Here is an 8972-nt window from a genome sequence, read left to right on the forward strand (position 1 = left end):
TGTTAAAGGATTTACAAAAATGATTCACCTGTTAGGATGAACCAATAGATCAACTTACAATTTGACTGAGTTCTTTATTGTAGATCACCTTCTGTGATTGATGAAATCATTTCTGCTCCTGGTAGACCTTGCTAAGTATTCTTTTCTACTGATGACTTAGCACTATCATCTAGATATCGTGTATTTCTTCTTGAAAATCTATGTACTCTTGAATGTCTATAATACATTACATATATATACCATTCCAATAATTTTTTATGCAAGGTCAGCCAAACACAAGTAAACAAAATATAACTGAGTCGACCAAATGGTAAAATAAACTCGGGTTCTTCAGACAGACTTGATGACCTTCTGATACACGGCATCCACTACATTACTCGGCATCATCATGCACTTGGTAGAGGTAGGGGCTCGATTCATACTAGTCATACAATGTTGCCTGGAACTCAATAACCATTGGTGACTTGGTAGATATAGTGTCACTCGGTAAAAACTAACTTCTTCGATAACCTCCGAAGCTCGGTTATCATAGAGTGCTTTCTCACCCGGTCATCACTGAGTGCTTCCTCACTCGATTAATACTATGTGCATCTTCACTCGGTCATCACTGAGTGCTTTCTTACTCAGTTAATACTATGTGCATCTTCACTCGGTCATCACCGAGTGCTTTCTCACTCGGTTAATACTATGTGCATCTTCACTTGGTCATCACTGAGTGCTTCCTTACTCAGTTAATACTATGTGCATCTTCACTTGGTCATCACTGAGTGCTTCCTTACTCGGTTAATACTATGTGCATCTTCACTCGGTCATCACTATATTACTCGGTGTGAACTGTATTACTCGGTTAGATCTATATTAATTGGTTAGAACTGTAAGATGAGTGTTGTCACTAATGGAAAATAACTTTATGCCAACAATCTCCCCCTTTGGCATTAGTGAAAAAAACAATTATGTGAAAAAAAAATAGACATACAGTTCTAAATTTTTAAAATTTGATCTTTGCAAGTCTTATTACACATATCTTTCTTACATGTATCTCCCCTGTTGGGACTAAAAATTGCATGGTCAATTTTGATAACCATTGAAAAAATCAAGCCCTTAAATGCTTTTAAGTGAGATTGTACCCGGTTGTTAGTCTGAGGCCTAAGAGGTGTTTAATGTTTCTAACACCTTTCATTTAGTGCATCTATGTGTTCTATGAAGTTAAACTGACATTTTGAACCATTCTGCGAAGTCCCATTTTGAGCTAGTGTCAAAATTTGCAATTCTGCCCAAGTGTCAAATAGCGATCAGAGGCCTAGTTTACATCTGAATATCTTTTACCCAGGACTGTGTCATGACTAGTCACTTTGGGGATGTTTAGTGTCCATAATAGAGAACCTATGTTTCAATTTTCAAGTCATTTCAAATCCGTTTGACTAGGTTTCAAACCCTTCAAAGTTGGTCACTTACTATTTTGTACATGTGTAGTTGTTCACAATTCTGGAAAGCCTTGTTCGACCAATCATATCTTTGACCCAGTTGACCCAAATGAAAAAATTCTTTTTGCATTGTGTTCTAGGGGTAAGACACTTCATATGTTCCAATTTTGAGATCATGTCGAATCCATTTGATCAGTTTGCTAACATGATCAAAAACCCAGTTTGCATTGTTTTGTTACGGCTAAGGTATCCAGATTGATCCGTACCCCTATTCGGCATGTTATAACTTTGATCTTGTGATTGGCTAGCCTAAATGGATTGTACCATTGTGTTTTGTCCTAAAAATTCTTGAAGCATGCCAGTTCTTAAGTCATGATGAATCCATTTGCATACTTTCTTATGTCCGTACATTTGTCAAAAATCACTTTTTGACACATTTACCAGTTAAAATTTCCAAGTGCCTGTTTTCGAAAATTCGCCAAATGTGCCTTGTGATTCTTCATGAGCCCAAAACATGGAATTATATCCTCTTCATGGCAAAGAACTTATATCCTAGTTTTCAAAACCCCAAGTGATCAATAACCCAGTTTATAATTCCGAACCCGAGCCCAGTTTATGTTTTTTAACATTGTTTGCTTGCAGAATAATTGAAGTATGAATGTTCGGCAATTAAAATCTTTTGACTGGAGATTTGTCATGGGCTAAAAATTTGCAGCATGGTAAAATTGCTATTTTGCTTTGAAAGTCTGGAATGCTCAGAATGCTGGGGCAGCGGCTGTCCTTGTGGCTGATGACAAGGATGAATCTTTGATAACTATGGATTTGCCTGGTGAAGGTGGTTCAGCTTATGAACAGAATATCACTATTCCCTCTGCACTCATTGAGAAGAATTTAGGTGACAAACTGAAAGATGCTATTAGTAAGAGGAATATGGTCAATATTAATTTGGACTGGAGAGAGTCTGTTCCACACACAAATGAACGTGTGGAGTATGAGTTGTGGAAAAATAGCAATGATGAATGTGGATTGAAGTGTGATATGCAGATGGAGTTTTTAAAGAATTTCAAAGGAGCTGCTCAAATTCTTGAGAAAAATGGGTACACACAATTTACTCCTCACTATATCACTTGGTACTGCCCTCAAGCCTTTGTAGTGAGCAAGCAATGCAAAGCTCAATGCATTAATAACGGAAGATACTGTGCACCTGATCCAGAAGAGGACTTCAATCGGGGGTATGATGGGAAAGATGTGGTGACTGAAAATCTGAGACAACTGTGTGTTTTTACTGTTGCTAAAGAGGATAGCAGACCATGGGTTTGGTGCGACTACGTTACTGATTTCCACATCAGGTGTCCAATGAAGGACAAAAAATATAACAAAGAATGTGCAGATAGTGTCATCAAATCTCTAGGTCTGGACAGGAAGAAGGTAGAAAAGTGCATGGGGGATCCCAATGCCGATACTGAAAACTCTATTTTGAAAGCTGAGCAAGATAAACAGGTTGGACATGGATCTCGTGGTGATGTCACAATATTACCCACTCTTATTATTAATGACATACAATACAGAGGAAAACTTGACAAAGGAGCTGTAGGTTCCAATAAATTTTAAAAGAACAAGGAGCCGATTCCAACCACAGTCAAACACAAGGCGATGAGCAGTAAAAAACAATTATCCCACATTGATAAAACGTGGGTATGTTTTATGTATTTAAATACCCAAACACACTTAATAAGATGTGAATTGAGGCAGTAGCCTTTTGAAGGCACGAGCTCGAGGGGAGGGGCCCGCTGTGGACTGCCAGTTGGTGCGCAAATGGAAATATTTTGAACGAGCATGCAATAATGATGAGTTGGCGCCCAAAACTTGGATGCAAGGAGATGACGACACATGTCCAAATCGGAGGGTCATCGCTAACTCGCCAAGCAAAAGATGCGCGAGAATTAACATAGCGAGTTAGCGAGAAGATGACACGTGGCGGATGGTGCAAATCAGGCAGACCAATCAGCAAGTGACACATGGCACCGATCAAACCAAGGTTGACCACGGATTCAAAGGGTCAGGAAAATTTGTAGAGTTAAAAATAATAATATTTTATTATTATTTTTTGTTAAAAATGCCCACGTCAAGTTTTAAAATCAAATGGGACATTTTCTAAAGTATATACTTCAGAATTTTTCAAATTTTATAAAAAATCAAATGGCAGACATAACTTTCAGTCAGAGGAGTCATTTTCAAAATGATTTTTTTGGGGTTTCCTGGAGGCAAAATAGGTGATGTTATATATCGTCGAAATCGAGAGAAGACGAACTTTCCGATTCTAGAGTCAGCTTTTGCACAGGTATCAGTCAATTTGAGCTACACGAGATTTTCTATCAGGTATCTAAAGTGAAACCATATTCATACCAGGAAGTTCAGATTTGTTTTTTGTCAAGATAATGACCTGGATATCAGTAGAAGGCAATGGAAATGCAGTTAGGGTCAAATTTGTTCTAATTTACTCAGTAAAAACTCATTTTCACTGGCTTTTTCATGGGGCAATCAGATATTTTGGCAAGTAAAGGGTTTTCATCATTAGGCAAGGATATTTTGCAAGTTTGTTACAGATTAATGATGAAACAAAATCAGATCAGGTGGGATGAAAGAAGAAAGAGGTTTTTCAGTTACAGAGGATTGGATTTCAAGTGGACACCTGGCAATTGCATATCAGATCCGGGAATTCATTTCTTGTTGTATCTTTTTATCTTTCATTGTTTTAGGGGTTCCAGTTTCTGGGAAGAAAAAAGTTCATTGCTGTGATACCATTTGGGATCTCAGTTTTTGCACTGTGAGACCATTGGTTCCAGTATTTTGACATGTTTCCATGACTGTGACACCATTTTCTTCAGCAGAACTCTCATGTGAACAGCATTGTAGAGATAATATAGATAGTTCTGAGATATTAGGTTGTTTCATGTTTTAATATTATGCATCTGAATGTATAGTTTCAAGGAAATGAATACATATGAGCAATAATTTCACTAATTTTGTTCTGGTTCTTGTCTCCTGTCTCAACAATCTGTAAGTCTTATGTGGTTTTGGAACAAAGATTTGAGACCCATTTGCATCCCTTTCAGGTTGTATGTTTGATGTATTTTGCTATTGGACCAAAGGGCTAAGTAAATGCTCAATATGTTTAAACAAGGTTATTGGTTGTTTGAGAAGGATATTTTGTGAGAATGAGACCTGAATGAACACTGATGTCTGAATCACAAGGTGGTTGGATAGATCTGACGTTTGGGTATATAAGATACGCCCTAATGTCACAGATGTATGTTTTAAATTCATGGAATTGCCCAATGGATTAGGCACTGATCATTTATAGGATCACTGGTTATACTGTTGCATTTTTGAGGTTTTGTTGAATCAACATCTTTAATCAAATGAATTTCCCTTTCATGTTGAAGAGCTCTAAACAGAATGCCCTCACTCAGCTTATGAATTTCATTGTTTTGCATCTAGCTACTGCAGATATACGTTATTTCATAAGTTATTAGGAGAAATAAGGGTTTCTATCTGCTTTGCATTAGATTCAGTGTATGCTTTGACAACTGGTACCATATAAAGAAACTATAGGTCCACCCGCCTAGGTTTTGCAGAGCCTGAAGTGCAGAAGGAGTATAGCCTTATAGTTGGCCTGGTGTCTGAATGGATGTGTTGATAATGGGAGTTAGCTGCCCCTAGATGCATCTTGTTCTCATCAGGGTAATTGGAAATGGGTAACATTTTCAAACACCAACATCCCCCATAAAATATGCACAGTATTTACAAGTTATTACACATATCTCTTTCACAATTATTTCATGGAAGAGTGTTATCTCCCCCTTTTTGACAATAATGCCAAATTAAACAATATATATTTACATAGAGAGTCCAGAATGAGAGATAAACTTAGAATGTACCTTGAGAATAAGAGCTAATGTCTTATACCAATTTTCTTGCAAAATTTTGCTGGTGGAGAGTGCTATTTGAACTTCTGCAGATAGTTCAATCATATGATCTGCAATGGAGAAGTTTTTGTCATGAATCAATGTTTTGGAATGGGCAATATGCTTCTGCATTGTGTCCATGACAGGAAGGATCATATTTTGGATGTCAATCAAGGTACACCTGATCTTTGCTTCCTCTCTCAACAATTCTACTTGTTTCTTTGACAAAAATCTTATTCTGAGATGATGGGATGAACTTGAACTGTGGTCAAGTTGCAACATTTATGCACTAACCTTCATATCCTCATCAATTTTATTCAACTTTTCTTTGATTTCCTTAGTATACTCAGTAACATCACAAAGTTTTCCAAAAAGTGAAGTTACATTATTAAAAGAATGTTCAAAATTACTCAAAATTGTAGACAGTTCTACCTGTTTTAATGCAATATGCTAAGCAATGTGCTCAAGCACCTTATTGTCAAATTTCTTCTCTGCCTTTGCAATCAATTTTTCTTGGCCGGAGGTATCTTCATTGAATTTATATATAGCCTCTTCTAACTGAATCAAAATGTGTTGAGTAGAATCTACTTCAACACCTATAGCCTCTGTTAAAATATTCTTAGCACTTTCAATAATACTATATTCCTAGTCTCTCTCATGCCTCAATTGTTTTTGTCTTGCCTTCTGATCTAAAAGCTGACTGATCATTCTCATTTCATCAACTCATGCATTATTCAGATCTATCTTAGGAATGATAATGTCCTTATCCAAGTCTATTTCCTCATCCACTGCCTTGTTGGAAATCATGTATCTTTTTGCTTTTCCTGCAGTGTCTTCACCTTTTCCCTTTGAGACTGAAACAATAGTTGATGAGGCCGGACTGGCTGACAAAACTGGAATAGGACTAGCTAGAGGAAAACTGAGAGAAGTGCTAACAGTATCAAAAATTGATGTTCCTCCCAAGATTGATGTACAGGTTGGAATGGGAGAACTAACAGATGCAAAAATTGGAGCAGATGAAGTTGTCAAAATTGAAGCACTAGTGGGTACACTTACTGAACACTTTGCAGTGGAAGTTAATATACCTGATGAACTTACTGTTGTAGCTGATGATGCCTTGATCAATGAAGATGGCTGCAGCTCGGTTGATGAAGTGGTAGACACTTGCATAGATGGTGCCCAGAGCTGAGAGGAGACAGGTGAAGATTGAGCAATTGATGAAGCTGTTGTGCACACAATCTCACTAGTAGAGGCTATCTCCATAGTTGATGTAGCTGCTTTAGGTGGAGAGTGAGGAAGAGATGCAATGAATTTGGCTTTAATTTTTATAGGATCATCTTCCTCCTTAGCTTGATCAACTTCTTCTTCCTCATCTTCCTTGTCTTCTTCCTCCATTTCATCTTCCTTGAATTCTTCCTCAACATTTATCATCATTGAGTGCAGATCCCCTGGAATATCTTCAATATCATCATCACTGCTATCATTGTCCTTGATTTCAACAATATCTTCACTGGGTTTATGTAGATGATAGATATGTTTCCACATGTTTGTTGCATCATTGACAACATGCTCAATGTATTTGATAAGTATCAAACAAGTGTGAAATCTAATCATCATATTACCTTCATGATCTTTCAGTGATTTTTTCACTTCTATATCAGTAAGACATGGCAGGAGATTTTTCAGGGTTTGCTCAAAGATATCTTTGATAGTTTTTGTTGCAATTTCCCATCTTGGTTGCAACCTCTCTAATAGCTCTATGGGGATTTGAGAGGCAATCTCTTTAGGAGAGTATTTCGATCTTCCCATTTTATTCAATACCAATTCTTCAATCTGCATTTTCTCCTGTTTTGTTCTTGTCTCAAACTTCAATGCTTTGAAGTTTTTGAAGCTAGTACCTTCTTCTAGTTGCTTCAACCTTGCCTCAAATGTGAGTGGAGGCTTGACAAATACAGGTTCCTTCTTCCCCTGTCTTGTCCTTCTGGAGAAGACTGCAGTAGTTTTCTTTTTAGGTTTGGTGATAATCACCTTACCTTTCTTCTGTTGAGGCTCCTCTTCTTTTTTTGACTTGATTTCCTCTTCTTCTTCATCATCTTCTCCTTTCCCTTCAGTAATCATCAGAGGACCAAGTTCTATTTTTAGCTTTGCAATCTTCCTCTTTCCTTTGCTAATGCCCTGAGGGATTTTGATTGAAAGCTCAATTCTGGCTTTAGCTTCATCATAAGTTCCAAAAACTAGTTGCTTTGGGTCTACTGGTTCATTTACCAGTGCTTCTATGATTTCTTTGGTTTCATCAATATTAACCTCATAAGGAAGAGGTTTCACCCATGCAACTCAGGGTCTAACTGCCTGTATGTATACTTTGTCACAATCTACCATAAAGCATACATCTTCTTTATATTCCTCAACTAGTTTTGGTGGAATCCGGAACCTATTGTTCATTCTTTCCTTAAAATCTTCAAAGTAATTATCCAAAACACTGTCAAAATTTTCACCTAATTCTGCAATGAACTCATTTATTTGATAAAGAACGGGAATATCTTTTCTCCATACTACTGATCCTTTTGATGGAAAATACTTTTGAACATAGAAAAATAAACAGATCAAAAGTGAACCAAATTTGCAGGAATTGTTCTTTGAAGTCCTTATTCTTTCCATATTTTTATTAAATTGAGACAAAAGCAATTCAGACAAATCAAACTCAACATTCTTCTTTACTATCTTATATGCTAAATCTACTGCTTCGCAGGGTACACTGTTTGGACGGCTGGAACTATAAATTTTGTGAGCAATGGCGTGAATACCAAATCTTAATTCAGCATCAATTACTATACTGAGCTTAAGTCCTCTACCATCCCATTCTGCTTGGGTTAGCCTTTGCAATTCTTCTCGACCTAGGGTTTTGGTAGTCTTACCTTTGCTCAATATGGGAAGGCCAGCAATCTTGTTGATCATTTTCTTTGTGATAAGCATTGGTTGCTCTAACCATAATTGCCCATTGTGAACCCGGCTGAGTAAATACCTAACCCATTTAATTTGAAAATTTCTTGGCAAATGTGAAATTTGGGTTAACCCTTTTGTTTCAAGATGCTTATGCTCGAGTTTCAAATTCCCATCTACGCTCATTTCACCTAGGGCATTATCAATTTCTAGGTTTCCAAGCTCTTGAATTGAACATTTATAAGGAGTACCTTTGAAGGAATTTGAGACTGAGCACCATTAGGGTCAAGTGATTCTGCAATTGCTGGTGTCAATTTGAAGTTCGGCACCTTCCATTCCACACCTTTAACTAGCATTTCTGAGCCTCTCTTTGCCTTGGAGCTGCTACTTCTAGATGCCATTGCTGCTCGGTAGGTGAAGAGAAATTCTGAATAGATTCTTCACTCTTATAAAAAAAAATTCGCTCAAAATTGTTTTAAGCTTGCTCTGGAATCACAGAAGATAACTTAGCTCAAAGTTCGTAGTGAAGAATGAGATCAAATTTTGCCCTATTTGATGAAACATTTGTCATAAATGCTTGCTACGATGGTAGATGAAATGACAGGTTGTCATCCACTTGCTCGGTAGAAACTATCAACTC

General features: G+C 37.2%; 1 pseudogene; it reads left to right on the forward strand.

The window, feature by feature from the left end:
* The first annotated feature begins 2153 nt into the window (after nt 1-2153).
* Nucleotides 2154-3035, forward strand: LOC149568385 (vacuolar-sorting receptor 1 pseudogene; annotated as a pseudogene).
* The last annotated feature ends 5937 nt before the right edge of the window (nt 3036-8972 follow it).

The sequence above is a fragment of the Cupressus sempervirens genome, chromosome 3, assembly GCF_028749045.1.
Source record: "Cupressus sempervirens isolate cs-2001-9-10 chromosome 3, ASM2874904v1, whole genome shotgun sequence".
Lineage (NCBI taxonomy): Eukaryota > Viridiplantae > Streptophyta > Pinopsida > Cupressales > Cupressaceae > Cupressus > Cupressus sempervirens.